Genomic DNA, 16,234 nt, shown 5'->3' on the forward strand with positions numbered 1-16,234 from the left:
TAAAAGCATGGGATTCTCTTGCCGAGGGTCTAAGTTCAGCTCCCAGAACCCATGCAGAGGCTCACAACTGTCTGTAACTCCAGTTCTAGGGGTTTGGACACCCTCTTCTGTCCTCTGTGGGCACAGGGTATGTGTGTGGTATAGACACACAGACAAAACACCCATACATGTTAATATTTTTAATTAAAAACAAATCCTAAAATGCACATGTGATATCCACGAATGTATGTGTTTGCATGCGTGAGGAGTGGTGTGCATGTGTGTGTCCATGCATGCGGAGATCCAAGGTTGATGTCCAGAATCATCCTCTATCACTTGTTCACCTTATTCATTGAAGCAGTTTCTCAATCAAACCCAGAGCTTATCAATATGGCTAGACTCCAGTCTCTCTAGCCAGCTTGCTCTGGGAATCTTGTCTCTACCTTCCAGATCTGGAATTACAAGCAGACCATCAAACTCACCCTCCGACATTTACAAAGGTTCTGGGGATCTGAACTCAGGTCCTCATGCTGGCAGGGCAAATGTTTTTAGCTGCTGAGACATATCCCCAGCCCCTTCACCTTTATGTCTGGTACCCTCGAGCTCACTGGTTTGTGCAGACTTGACCCCTGACCTTTATGCCTTTCCTTGATGGACCCTGTTGCTGGCATAGCTCATTCAGTGCTGTGCTTGCTTCATTATTCTTCATGAAGATTGGTTATCCCAAAAAGAAGCTCTTAGAATTCCTCTTGCTTGGGGTGAGGGAATATATATATATATCCTCCCTTTCTCCCTTCTGTATTCTGAGTATAAGGCTCAAGTTCTTTTATAATTCATCAACAAAGGCCACACAGAATGAGCTCAGCTCTTACTCTGTAGCCAAATTGCCAGCTCATCTTTTCAGAAGCCCACACCTCAGAGGAGGACCCTCAGATCTCTGTGTCCTGAGGCTGGGGATGACTGGGCTGTGAGTCAGGCATGGGACTGAGTCAGCAAGTCAGCACTACTATCCTGAGCTGCACCCTGTCCTCCTGAGCTGTGTGTGAGGGAATAGGCTGGGAACATTCATTCATTCACTGAACAAGCATGTGCTGAGTTCCTGCTGGGTGCCAGGCACCAGGTCAGGACCTTTTGTAGCTTTGTCTGTAATGGTTAGCTTTGCTGTCAAAGTAACACAACCTTGGAGCACCCAGGAAGAGAGAGTCTCAGTGAGGCTAATTAGATCAGGCTGGCCTGTCACATGTATGTGGGGATTGTCTTAACTGAGTTAATTGATTTGGGAAGACTCAGCCCACCATGGACAGCACCATTCCCTAGGGTAGGGTGGGGACCACTGTGGGCAATATCATTTCCTAGGTTGGGGGGCCACCATGGACAGCACCATTCCTTAAATTGGGGGTCCCTCTGCCATATACAGCACCATTTCCTAGCTTGAGGCAGGGAGCACCATGGACACCTCCATTCCCTAGATTGGGGATCCCTCTGTCATAAGCAACACCATTCCCTAGGTTGGGGTGGGGCCCACCATGAACAGCACCATTTCCTAGGTTGAGGGGGGTAGGGGTAACCATGGACAGAGCCATTCCCTAGGTTGAGGGGGGCACCATGGACAGCACCATTCCCTAGGTTGAGGGGAGTAGGGGTAACCATGGACAGCACCATTCCCTAGGTTGAGTGGGCTAGGGTAACAATGGACAGCACCATTCCCAAGATTGGGGGGCCCTCTGCCATGTACAGCACCTTTCCCTAGGTTTGGGGGGAGTGACCCGGAACTGTGTGAGAGAGGAGAAATTGGGCTGAACACACACATACATTCAATTTTCTCTGCTCTTGACTGAGAATGACATTCTTGACTGTGAATGTCATGTGACCAGCTGTTTGAAGTCCTTGTGTTGACTTACCCATAATGATGGAGTGTAATCTGGAATCTTAAGCCGGATCAAGCCCCTTCTTCCCCTAAATTGTTTTTTGTCAGGGTATTTCTCATAGCAGCAGAAATGAAACTAGGAAAGCATCTTACATAATTCCCCTGCCACTGCTGGGAGGAAGATGCTCACATGTCCATCCTATAGATCTGGAATCAAAAGTTCCAGGAGATTGCAGACTCTTGTCAGTTTCACTTAGCTGGTGCGTAACAGCGAGTCTTTGTTTGTGAGCACCTGCCATCCAAACACTTGGGAAGTAGAGGCAAGTGGATTGGGTGTTTAGGTCAGCCTACAATATGGAATGAGTTTGGGGCCAGCCTGGGATACAGGAGACTATCTCAAAACAAAACACAGAGGCTGGCAAGATGACTCAGCTACCTGAACCCATGGTGAAAAGAAAGAATAACTCTCAAAAAGGTTTTGTTGTTGTTTGTTTTTTGAGACAGGGTTTCTCTGTCTATCCTTGGCTGTCCTGGAACTTACTCTGCAGACCAGGCTAGCCTCAAACTCAGAAATCTGCCTGTCTCTGCCTCCTGAGTGCTGAGATTAAAGGCTTGCACCACCCCCACCCAGCTCCGAAAGTCTTCTAGCTTGGTGAACTCATAAGCTTATTTAAAGCTTACTTACAACAGCGTGGATGAGGAGTTACTTAGAGGAGGGACCCCAAAATATCACTGAAAAGTTCAGACCCAAAAGAGACTCCCAAAAGCTTCCAGATCAAGTCCCTGTTCAATTAGCTTTTGACGTTGTATACTCTAGCACCTTCCAAGATTACCTTCAGCTAGGCAGGGTTACGTGGGGCTCAGAGAGGTTGCTCAGAAGGGAAGCAGATTCTACAACATCCCCAAGCCCAGGATAACTTCATCCTGAGATCCTTAATCCCATCTATGCAGGCCCTGCATCCCAGGAAGACATATCCTGAGGTCTGGAATAGACGTGGATTTTAAAAAAAACTTTTACATTTATTTATTTTTATTTATTAATTAATTAAATTTTTTTGCAGGGGTCAGAGGGAGTTGCATGCATTATGCCCAGGTGGCAGACACAGGACAACCTGCAGAAGGAAGTTTGTTCTCCCTTTCCACCCTAAGGGCTCGGAAGACTGACTCGGGTCCTCCAGCTTGGCAGCGGGCACCTTCACCCAGAGTCATCTTCCTGGCTCATGAATGTCAGAGGGGACAGTTTTCCTCAAGTCTTTCCCCTAACAGAATTTCAAATTCCAGTAGACCCGAGTGAACAGACCTTTGAGGGCCAGGCACCAGCTGGGGTTCCTGGAGCTGCTGTTGTCAACCCCTCCCTTGAGGCCATTTCATGTGGAGGGATGGTTCAGGGGACATGTGTCTATGGAGACCCACCTCTGCTTTGCTTCTCTAACCCCCAGCCAGAGGCTCTGGTCTTGCCAAGCACTGCCTGTTCTAGAACATAATCCACATCTTCTTTGGGGTGTCCTACCTGCTCTGGATGGGGTTCTGCCTCTTCTGGAGTCAGGCCCTGGCTTTCACAGCGTGTGTGCTCAGGAGACTGTCATGTTGATGAAAATACCAGGGAGCCATCTGCAGGGTTCTTCCTCTCGCTGCCTCTCTGGAGCCTGAAATAAATGAGAAAGAGATGTTCCTGGCAGGGTCTGCTGAGGAGTTTCACGGCAGGAAGGAAAATTGGCTGCAGCAGCAGAGAAATCCTGGAAGGGAGAGGGATTTCTAGGGGTAGCACACCTCTAGGAAAGAATGTAGGTGTGAGGCTGGGAAGGAGGTGAGCCCGCCGTCCCCCACCTCATGTCTGCGTGCACCTACTGTGTGCATGCATATAGGAGCATGCACACCGACGCAGGTGTGTGTACCTGCCGGCCACAGGCAAGTGTGAACATGAGCTTGAGGAACCCAGCCAACATCCCAGCCAAGATTTCCTCACGTTCTTCCCGGCCTCTCCCAGCACCTTCAGGCCCACTCAACATCTGGAGTCACCTTGTCCTGATATATTTCTACCAAATTGGCCTCGGCAGCCTTCCAGGACCTGGGAGGGAAGCCAGGTTCTCCCCCAGCTCCCTGGGAATTCTTTGCAAGCTGACGTGGCTCCAGGCCCACCTGGCAGCATGTTCTGGCTTCCTCTGTGTTCTCCATCTGCCCTGTGATGTGGCATGCCCCAAGCCAACCGGTCCCCCCTCAGCCAGACACCACATCCACAGAGTAACAGACTCAAAGCAGCCGGTAGGTGGCTTTTCCCAGGCTCTGTCACAGCCTTGACTGTAGACAAACCGAAAGGAGAAAACCTTGACTCTCCATGACCCTCAGCCAGCCCAGCCTCTGGGTATCGCTTCTGACCCCTGCTCCTCCCGTCAGAATCCAGCCTCAAGGCTCCTTTACCCAGCAGAACATTGCTTAGTGACATGTGTGCTTATAATTTCAGCACTTGGGGGTTGGAGGCAAGATCAGAAATTCAAGGTCATCCCTGGCTACAGGAACCCTTTTTCAAAACAACAGCAAAACGAATGGCCTAAAAGGAGTTGATATTTTCTCCTCATCTCCCATCTCACCTCTCACTCCCCCCCCCAGCCTCTGCTCTGAGTACCCCACCCCACATCCCAAAGGGCAGTAGATCTCTGAACCCTTCTACAGCCTGGTGTTTGCCTGAGAAGCTCTGGCCTTAAGCTGAAAGGGCAAGCATCCAGCAATTTCTAGACTGAGGCATGCAGATAGGAAACCCCTCTTACAGAGGTTCAGAAGACTGGCTGCTCATCCAGAGGGATCTGGGTTCATTTCCCAGCACCCACAGGGCAGCTCACAACTGTCTATTACCCTAGTTCCAGGAATCAAGCGCCCTCACACAGACATACACGCAGATAAAACACCAATGCACATAAAATAAAAATAAATTTTTAGAAAGAAGAAGACAGTGTAGACGAGAACACAGCAGAACGCGCTGCACACCATTACGTAATTGGTAGTTTATAAAACGCTCTTTGGGTGTTTGTGTGTGCATGCGCACCCTCACACGTGACTCTGAATCAGTTAATGAGCTTCTCACACCAAGGCCGTGATCCCAGGAGCCAGAAGTTCATTTCTTGTAGCTGTTTCCACCACAGCCATTGCGACGGAACACATGGCTCTGGTTCTGCCATTGACTGTGTGACTGTGAGTTACTTAAGGAACTTCTCCGTGCCTCGATTCCCGCCTTCATCTTTCAAGCTAGTGATGACATCACAGGATGACATGCAGATTCAGTGAGCCAAAGCCTGTACATCACTCCAAACACCTCCTCGGCCGTGTCCCTACAGCTCTACTTAGTTTTCTTTATTATTATAATTATTTATTGTTATTATTTATTGGGATGAGATTATTTATGGAACCCATGGTCCTTATATATTCTCAAGTGCTCAGATTACAGGTGTGTACCACTACATCTGATTAAGAAATTCAACTTTAAAAAAAACATAGAATCTTTTCTTTTGTGTTTTGAATGTTGAAGAATGTTCTGCCCCCGTGTATATATCTGCACCCTGTGTGTACCCTTAGAGGCCAACAGAGGTTACCAGATCCCAGGGCCTAGTGTTACAGATGGTTGTGAGTATTCACGTGGGTGATGGGAATCAAACTGGGGCCTCTACAAAAGCAGCCAGTGCTCTTAACTTCTGAGCCATCTCTCCAGCCCCAGAAACTCCATTTTATTTCACTGTTTCTACAGACCTCTCGTCCTCCTCCTCTTCTTATGCTTTAATATTTTTGTTGTTTCGCTTTTGGTTTTTCCCCAGACAGGGTTTCTCTGTGTAGCTCTGGTTGTTCTGGAACTCACTCTGTAGACCAGGCTGGCCTTGAACTCACAGAGATCCCCCTGTCTCTGCCTCCCAAGTTCTGGGATAAAAGGCATGTGCCAACCACACCTGGTTTCATTTTCATTCATTAAAATCACATTTTAAGATGAATCTCTGATTCCTTCATTGGAAGACTTAGTTATGTTTGAAACAAGTCGGGTTGGGGTGCTTTCTCAACTGTGTATCTTACGGAGTCTAAATACAGATCGAGCTGCAGTATACTGTAAGGAGAGGATACAGCAGATGGCAGAGACATAGCATTAAGGAAGTGAAAGCAAAATATCACATTAATACATTGTACATTGAGGGCTAGCAAGATGTCTCAGCAGGTAAAGGTGCTTGCTGCCAAATCTGATGGCCTGAGTTCAATACCAGACCCGCCAGATGAAGTAAGAACTCACTCCCTCAAGTTATCCTCCTACCTACACATAGACACAATGACACACATGTGCACACACACATACAAATTAATTAATGTAATAAAATATTTGTAAAAAATAAAAGATAAAATTACAACCAGGCCTGAGGGTACAGCCCTGCAATCCCAGCATTCAGAAGGTGGGCAGACAGTGAACTTGAGAGGTATGAAGACTATAGCAATTTGAACTTCTTCCTGGGTAATGGGAAGCCACAGAAGACAATTGAGCAGAACAACGGCTGGGTCAGCTTTATGGCAGCGTCAGAGAGAATGGCTTTGATTCACAGGGGACATCCAGGCCTCACATGGCTAGGACACTGCTCAGAGGTCTGGTCTGTGGAGATGAGTTGATACACAGTGGGTTACAGGTGAGGTAACTCCAGGAGAGAGGGACAAGTAAGATGGCAGAAGCCTGAGAATAAAGACCTGAGACCTTGGAGTTCTGGAGATGTAGTTTAGTAAGGGACTGGGGTGTGGCTCAGTGGTGGAGCCCCTGCCCAGAATCCTCCAGTGAGGGGCTGGGGTATGGTTCAATGGTAGAGCCCCTGCCTAGAATCCCCAGTAAGGGGCTGGGGTATGGTTCAATGGTAGAGCACCTGCCTAGAATCCCCCAGGCTGTGGTGTGGCTCAGTGGTAGAGCACCTGCATAGATTCCCCCTGTGGGGGGCTAGGGTATGGCTGAGGAATAGAGAGACAAGTGCATACCTGGGCTGTGCCTGATGGAAGAGGGTCATCTGTCTATCTGTTGTTTCATTGGTTAATTAATAAAGAAAACTGTTTGGCCTGATAGGGCAGAATTTAGATAGGTGGAGTAGACAGAACAGAATGCTGGGAAGAAGGGAAGTGAGCACACGCTCTCCTCTCCAAGATGGACGCAAGTTAAGATTCTTCCTGGTAAGCCACCACCTCGTGGTGCTACACAGATTATTAGAAATGGGTTAATCAGGATGTGAGAGTTAACCAGTAAGAGGCTAGAACTAATGGGCCAGGCAGTGTTTAAAAGAATACAGTTTCCGTGTAATTATTTTGGGTAAAGCTAGCCTGTGGCCAGGAGCTGGGCGGCTGGAAGCGGCCCGCAGCTCCTACTACATGTGCCTAGAGTTTGAATGTCTCTGAAACAGTGGTTCACACATGCATGGTAAATCACATGGGTCTGGCCACATGCTCATCCTCATTGTCTTCAACAGAGGTGGGGTTTCAGGGTTAGAAGGCAGAGCCCCTTGGCAGCAGGAGGAGACACACAGATAGAAAGAGAGAGAGAGAGAGAGAGAGAGAGAGAGAGAGAGAGAGAGAGAGAGAGAGAGAATAATTTCAGGAAGGGCATGTCAGTGTATGTGAGTCTCAGCACAGTATTGCTATTCTTTCCCCCATGATACTGGAGATGATACCATGTAATGATACTTCACACATGTAATCAAGTTCTTAACATGGAGCTACAAAGCTAGCCATGTTTCTTTCTCTTTATTCTGAGACGCTCAGCTCTGTAGCCCAGGCTGGATCTGAACTCATTCTGTAGTCTGTAACAGATTTCAATTTGTAATCTTCTTGCCTCAGCCTCACAAACAGCTGGGATTCCAAACTTGTTCTTTTATGTATTTATCGTTGGGGACACACATGCACATACATGGAGATCAGAAGCCAGCTTGCATGTGTGGAGGTCAGAAGCCATCTTGCGCATGCGTGGAGGTTAGAAGCCAGCTTTCAGGAGTCAGTACACTCCTTCTGCCATTGGGTCCCAGAGATTGAGCTTGGATCAGCAGGCCTGGCAACAAGCACCTTTACCCACCGCGCCATCTAGCTGGTTCTTATTCATCTTCCATTGTTACCTCCAACACACATTTGCAAAAAGACAGGCTCAGAGAAGCGGCATGACTGTCCTAGCTTTACAAAGCACGCCTTGTTACCTAGGCCACCGCCCACCTGCGCTCCATCACTTCCCCCTCCTCCCTGTCCACCCTTCCCTCCCATCCTCCTGTTTTGTCTTTAATGAGCCGGATTCTTTGATAATAGCAGTGGGCCTTTTATGATCTAAACAAACTAAAGCTGAAGCTTTCTCCCCGTTTCACCAAAGAGCTCATTGAATAAGCAATGGGCTTTTCTGTAACTATTTTTAAAGATGGAGCTGCAGGCCAGGCAGTGAGCAAAGTCATGGAGAGACAGTCCTCCCCTGAAGGTCACCTGGAACTCAGGGATAAGATCCCGTGTTGGTGTGTTGCCGCTATCACTCAGTCTCCTTGGAACAGCCCCAGCAGTAGTGTCTCTGTCTTCTACAGTGTCCACCAGTCTGGTCTCTTGGACCCAAGGGTTTTGTGATACTTAGACACTGGTCCCCCTAAAATTTCACTTACCTTCACAGGGCACCAAACTGAGGCCCCTCTTCCCACAAGTAAAGCTTTCCCAGTTATCCCCACATCTCATTCTTAGCTGCTCTTTTTATTTGATGTAAGCATGTGCCTCTGTGGAAGTATATGCATGTGAGTGCAGTGCTCACAGAGGACAGAAGAGGGCGCTGGAACCCCAGAACTACAGTACAGGCTTTTATGTGTAGTCCAATGTGAGCACTGGTCCTCTACAAGAATAGCAGATGGCGGGTAGTGGTGGTGCACACCTTAATCCCAGCACTCAGGAGGCAGAGGCAGGTAGATCTCTGTGAGTTCAAGGCCAGCCTGGTCTACAAAGTGAGTTCCAGAACAGCCAGGACTGTACACAGGGAAACCCTGCCTGGAAAAAAAAAAAGCAAAATACAAACAAAAACAAAAACAGAAATAATACTCTTAGCCCCAGAACCATCCCTTTGTCCCCATAATTCGTAACTACTTCTAAGGTCTCATCTTCAGGAAAACTGAGGTCCAGAGAGGTCATAAGACTGTGTTTAGCCAAGATATTGGCAGTCAAGCCTGGGGTTCTCTGCTTTGTTGTGGTTCTGGCTTTCAGCATTGTTCTGTAGCCCACTATAAATGACTTGGAAGGTTCTAGAACTTTGGAGGCCTGTCTGGGCCATGCTGGGTGCTGAATGTATATCAGATCTGGGTGGAGACATCTCCCTTGCTGTTATAAGCAGCCTTGATTCCCTGGTCTGTAGATTGGGTTGATAGTAGCAATCATGACATTTAATCCACTAAAGGGAGTCTTGGTGACTTGTGCAAGGTCACAAGGCTTGCAGGGGTGTGAGCCCAGGTGGCCCTGCTAGCCTTATGTGGTGTTAGAGCACATTTTACTTTATTATAACGTTTATTTATTTGTGTATGTGGTGGGGCCCACATTGCTACAGCACCCATGTGGGGGTCAGAGGACAGCTTGCAGGAGTGGGGTCTCTTCTTCCGTCATGTGGGGGCTGAGCTCAGGTCTCCCAACTGTTTAGTGTCTTTACCTGCTAAACCATCTTACTGGATCTTGAACTTGGATTTAAAAAAAAAAAATCTTGGAGGCTAATGTATGTGTGGGTGTGGTCACTGGCAAACAGGTTGATGCCTGTGTCCCCTATCACTCTTCACCCTGGTTTTAAAATGATTTTCCTTATTTTTGGTTTTGTTTTAATTCTCTCTCTCTCTCTCTCTCTCTCTCTCTCTCTCTCTCTCTCTCTCTCTCTCTCTCTCTCTCTCCGTGTGTGTGTGTGTGTGTGTGTGTGTGTGTGTGTGTGTATACATGTGCCATGGTACACTTATGGAGGTTAGAGGACAGCCTGTGGGAGTCAATTCTCTCCTTCTACCAAGTGGGTCCAAAACTCAGGTTGCCTGACAGTGAGCCCCTTTATCCACTAGACTGTCTCGCCTGCCAGCCTTGTCCTTATTTCTCTCTCACTGAACCTAAAGCCGAAGCTTGCAGTTCTGACTAGGCTAACTGGCAAGAGAGAGCCCCCCCCCCTCCCCGCTACTAGAGTTTTACACGGGTTCTGGGGATCCGAACTCAGGTCCTCAACTGAGTCATCTTCCCACAATCTGGTATTTTTACTGGAAAGGAATAGGGCCTCTATTCCTCGTTGGAGCTTTGGTGCCCCCTGGTGGTCACAGAGGACCCTGCAACTCCGCCACTCTTCCTGATCCCAGCACAGGTGGGCTTTAGGCAGGTGGGCTTCCTGTTGCACCGAGGAGCAGCAGCTAGGAAGCCCATCATGAGGGTGGTCAGGAATCCAGAGTCGAAACTCAGCTGTGCCATCCCCAGCTCTGTGGCTTTGGAGAGATACTCAATTAGGCAAAATATCATCATCATCACGGAACTATTTATGTGCCTACTTTCAGGCAGAAAGACAAGCATCAGGGTTGCTTGGTCTCTGTGTCTTTGAATCAGACAATCTTTTTCCTGGAATGTATCTAGACCATGAAAGGACTCCCCTGGAGAGGTATGCCATGGGAGACATGTCTGGGTGGCTGTTAGGATACACCTATGGGAGTTACTGACCCACTGTCTCTGGGTTGGGAGGAGCCCAGCGCTTCTGTAACTTCTGTAACTGGAAGGAAGGAAGGAAGATGTTTTAAAGAGACACTTGTGCCACTCCTTCAGTTATCAAACTCTTGAAACAATGGACCCATGAGAACTGGAACCTCCCGCCAGGAATCTCATGCTGGCTAGAGGACAGGCTGAGGCCTGGTGCCAGACAGAGCCTGGCTGCCAGGAGGAGACTTTGCAGGACAGAGCTCCTTGCAGGGGAAGACTGCAGTTGAGACAATGACAGACAGGTCCGTGGTGAGCATGGCCACACCTTAACTATGGCTGTTTAGCTATCTATCCGTTCCTCTATTAAACTAAACTTCTGCCGGTGTCCCAGAGATGGACTTGGGATTGGGAGGTCACTGTGTCTCTTTGTTCCTCTTATTAATAGGGCCACCTTGAATAAATCTCTTTCCTTCCCTGCCTCACCTCTCTAGACAGGGTCTCTGCTATGTAGATCGGGCTGGCCTAGAATGTCTCTGCCACTGAGTGCTGGGATTAAAGGGGAGGACCACCATGGCCTGCTATTTGTGTGTGTGTGTGTGTGTGTGTGTGTGTGTGTGTGTGTGTGTGAGACACAAGCTGAGCCTGGCTTGTTAGGGTTTGCCAGGGCCCTGACTCTGACCCTAAGAATTCTGGTAACAGGATGCCTTCCTCCAATGCTCCCACTCCCTGGGAGAGGGGGCATTCAGGCAGCCCAGGCAACCTGCTGGTCTCTTGAAACTTAATTCATCCTATTGCTCTCTGTGAAAACAAATCCAACTTAGCATAGAGAGCCTTTCACAAAAGAATCATGACCTCTGCCCCCGGGAGAGAGAGAGAGGCCAGCACAACAGGCCAGCCTCTCTCTGTGGGGCTGCCCTGAGGTGCAGAAGTTAGACACACGAATGCTTCCGGTTTGGGTTTGTTGTTTTATCGTGTAGCCTTATTTATGTGTGGTCAGGGAGGCACACATACAGAGGTCAGAGTACAACTTTTGGGAGTCAGTTTGAAGAACCAGCCGCCTGCTTCCATTTTAGGCTTAAAAGCCATCTTATAGTAAAGACAAGCTAGGTTCGTTCCTGTTTCTGATTAAACCTCTGTCTCTCAAGGACTGGGCTATGCCCCACGTGTTACCTTAACTACAAATGGCTCTGTACTTACTGCCTGTCCCAGGAACGGCAATCACGTCTTTGTTTCAAAGAGTTGTTTATAACCATCTTGGGGCACGGCTCTGTGGTTTATGTGTGATATGTGTGTATGTATATGTGTATATCACATATTTATCACATATGTTATATACATATATATCATACATGTATATGATATATGTGTGTTTGCTATATTTGTACTATTTATATATGGATATGGTATGTAAATATGTAAATATCTGTGTTTTCTGATAGTCTTAGGCGACCCCTGTGAAACAATTGTTCAAACCCCAAGGAATCACAACCCACACAGGTTGAGAATCACCCCGCTGGAGGCTTCTTGGAGAGCCGCTGGTTTTCAGTTCATGTTGGACTCCAGAAGTTGGTTTTGGTACCGGTGAAGGGATACCGTAGGAACAGGACAGATGAACTTGCTGGTCAGAGTGAGGGCAAGCAGGCAAAAACCAAAACTTCCATCTTCCACATCCCTTTATCCCAGCTGCACCAGAAGCTGTGGCCCGGATTCGGGGTGGGTCTTCCTGCTTCAGATGATCTGATCAAGGAAATCCCTCCCATGGGTCCCAGCAGCCTGGGGTGTAGTTGACTTCAGGTACAGTCAAGTTGACAACCATGATGAGCGTCCCACAGTCAGGGAAGCCAGGACAAGACTCCATCCAGCAGGGCTGGAGCTCGCGGTCCCTAACCTTCCTTATATAGTCTAGGTCTCCCTTGGAGACTGGGGGGACGGGGGATGATCCCACCATGAGTTAGACTCCCCGTATCAATTAGCAGTGTGACCGTCCTCTGCAGTTATGCCCAGAAGCCAATCTGATCCAGGCAGCCCCTCCCGACTGAGACCCCCTCAGATAACTGCTGTGCCGTGTCAAGTTGTCAGCTGACATTAACCAGGAGAGATGGCAAATGCTGGGGCCACCCTGGCTTGGTTCCTTGTTGCATCCTCAGTGTGGGAAGATTTCCGGAATGCACAAGTGCTGGACTCTAACACCAAAAGCTGTGGTTTGTGCAATGCTGTGCCTTCGATATTGGGTGTCCCTCAAGATCCACTTTTTTTTATTTTTGCTTTTTAAATATTTTTTTCTCATTTTCATGTGTGTTCATGTATGTGCACTCTTTTTTTTTTTTTTGCATGTGTGCAGCCGGCCATGCATGTGGAGGCTGAGGGCTGATGTCTAGAATCATCCTCCAGCACACTTTCGTCTTCTTCAGTGAGGCAGGGTCTCTCAGTCGTCAACACCTAGTCTAAGTAGACAACTTGCTCTGGGGAATCCCCCATCCCTGACTTCTGAGGCTGGGATTATAAGCAGCTGCCACATTTACCCACAATCCACAGCTACCCAATGATCCACAGCCACCCACAGTCCACATTTACCCACAATCCACAGCTACCCACAATCCACAGCCACCCACAGTCCACAGTCACCCACGACCCACAGCCACCCACAATTCACAGCCAACCACGACCCACAGCCACCCACAATCCACAGCCACCCACGACCCACAGCCACTCACAATTCACAGCCACCCACAATCCACAGCCACCCACGACCCACAGCCACCCACGACCCACAACCACCCACGATCCACAGCCACCCACAGCCACCCACGATTCACAGCCACCCACGACCCACAGCCACCCACGACCCACAGCCACCCACGACCCACAGACACCCACTACCCACAGCCACCTAGCATTTCTATGGGCTCTGGGGTCTCACTCTGGCCCTCACACGTACCAAGCAAGTGCTTTAACCACTGAACCATCTTTCCAGCCCTCATTTGCTTTTTGATAAACCCAGGCTGGCATCAAACTCACTGTGTCGCTGAGGATGAACTTAAACTCCTAATCCTCCTGCCTCCCGAGAGCAGGGATTATAGGTCGGCTCTGCCATGCCTGGTTTATGGGGACTGTGCATGCCAGGCAAGCACTGCCAACTGAGCCACCTCACTATCCCAAGAGCCCCTGGTTAAAGAAACAGATTACTGGGTTACTTCCCAGAGTGAGGCTACTGGAAAAGGATAAAGACTACAGGAAAGGGAATCCGGTGGGTGGAGAGAGGGGGGTTTGAGTTATTGGAGCAAGCTCCCCAAAGGGATGCAGGCACTCCATGTCTTTCTCTTTTGCTTTCCAGGCATGACAAGAACTATTTACTCTGCCATGCACTTCTCACCATGGGTCGTTGGCACCTCACCAGAAACCTAAAGCAAGGCAGCTCACCCAGTCTCGGACTGAAGGTCTCCAAAACTCTGCCAAAGGAGTCTTGACTTGATGTTGGATCCTAGGAAGTTAGATTAGTGCTGAAAATCCTGAGAGTCATTGGGGATTTGAGAGGGAATGAGCTGATCAGTAATCTGGGGAACAGCATGGCTGCAGATAGGCTATGGCTCAAAAACCAAAGAAATACACAAGGACCTAGAAGTAGAAGGAAGTTCATCCCCCTGCCTTTCTGGCTTTCTGTGACTTCTTGCAAAAGCTTGTAGCACCCCCTGGTGTCCATTTCTGGAGTTGCATTGGGATTTCACAGAGGAACCAGATGGTGAGATTGTGCGGAAGGTTCCAGTTTAGAGGAAGGGCAGGGTTGGGGTAGAAGGCTTGGAGTGGACTAGAATCAGATGTAAGGAGTTGAAAAATCAATGGGCGAGCCAAGCATAGCTAGGCTCATTGTGGGCTCAGGGTATCATCTGGGCTGGAGACAAAGATTGGGAGTCATTTCAATGGGAAGTGTGCTGGCTAATTGTCTGTCAATTTAACAGTCAGAACCATCTGAGAGGAGGGAGCAGCAATTGAGGAAATGCCCTCATTAGATCAGACTGCACGCTTGGGAGGCAGAGGCAGGTGGGTCAAGGCCAGCATGGTTTACAGAGCTAGTTCCAGGACAACCAGAGCTGTTACCTGGAGAAACCCTGGCTTGAAAACCCCAAACAAACAAACAAACAAAACATGCACACACCACACCCACACACAAACACAAAAAAGACTGGCCTGCAGACCTGCCTGTAAGGCATTTTCTTTCTTTTTCATTTCATAATATTTTATTGATTATTTGGGAACTTCGCACCATGAACCCCCAAGTACACGCACTTCCCAGTCCTTCTACCCTTGTGACATGTCCCCCCTCCAAAAAAAAAAAAAAAGGAGAAGAAGAAAAACACGTCCAAGTTATGTTGGTCATATACTCACTGGAGCATGGTCAGACCCCTGTGGCCAGCCCCTAAAAGATAACTGAGTCCTTCCCCGCCCATGCCCCCACCAGAAGCCATCAACAGTGGAGAGCTACACTTCAGCATCCTTACCACAGTTTTTAAGAGTTCTCTTTAGTGACTTTCTGTCTTGGCTGTTACTTTTCTTGGAGGGTAGGGTGAGGTGGAGATAGGGGGTTGTCACATTAGACTTCTTCTGTGTCTCTCTTTCTCTGCTGTGAGTCTGCAGTCATCAGTACAATAGCAAAAGGGCTTCCTTGGCCTTTACAGTCAGTGGGAGCATGGATCCGGGGCTTACACATGGTTTCTGGAAACAGCATGGACCACAGACGTCCACATGGTCTCTGGCATCAGCACATGCCATGAACTTCAGCATGGCCCCTGCTGCTGCCCAGGCCACAGGCACATCATAACCATAGGAGGCAGCACAGGCCACTCACAGCGATATGACCCTCAGTGGCAGCTCAGTCCAAGGTCAGCAACGTGGCTTCAGGTTGCAGCATAGACCACAAGTACTCGTGACCTTTGGTGGGAACAAAGGCCATGGGCATCAGTAGAGACCACAAGTACAGTAGGACCACAGACACAGACAGGACCCTCAGCAGCAGCGTGGCCCATAGACGTCAACATGGTTTTAGGTGGTAGGGCCAGGGACATCAACACAGCTCCTGGCTGCTGTAGGAGATGTGTGTGTGTATGATATATAATGTGCAAATATATGCATAACATATGTAATATGTATGTGTATGTATACACATACATATATATGTATGAGCTCTGCATGCAAATATTCATTTCAATGAGTTTTTGGTTTCTTTACTTTTTCTTTCTTTCTTTTCTTTCTTTTTTTTTTGTTTTTTGTGTGTGTTTTTTTTTTGTTTGTTTGTTTTTCGAGACAGGATTTCTCTGTAGCTTTGAAGCCTGTCCTGGAACTAGCTCTTGTAGCCCAGCCTGTCCTTGAACTCACAGGGAGCCTCCTGCCTCTGCCTCCTGGAGTGCTGGGATTAAAGGCGTGCACCACCACCACCTGGCTGGGTTTTGGTTTCTGAAGCACCATAAACACTGGACCATTGCTGAGACTCTCTCAGATGTCCTGCTGTTGCCAGTCATGGTGATCTAGTTCTGCATGACTGGCTTCTTCATGCACTCCAGCAGCCCCTAGATGGGGTAGATGGTGGGGTGCGCTGACTCAAAGTGCTGGGTCTGGGCCCGGATGATAGCTGAGTTGGTCAGCTGCTGCTGGCTCGGAGCCCAGGCATCTTCTTCATTAGTGGTTGATGCGGGAGGACTCAGGCCCTTGTGGGTGGGCCCATCCTTGCTGGTCCTGCGG

The sequence above is a fragment of the Alexandromys fortis genome, unplaced genomic scaffold, assembly GCF_014885135.2.
Source record: "Alexandromys fortis isolate MF-2015 unplaced genomic scaffold, M_Fortis_MF-2015_v1.1 scaffold_227, whole genome shotgun sequence".
NCBI classification, from domain to species: Eukaryota; Metazoa; Chordata; class Mammalia; order Rodentia; family Cricetidae; genus Alexandromys; species Alexandromys fortis.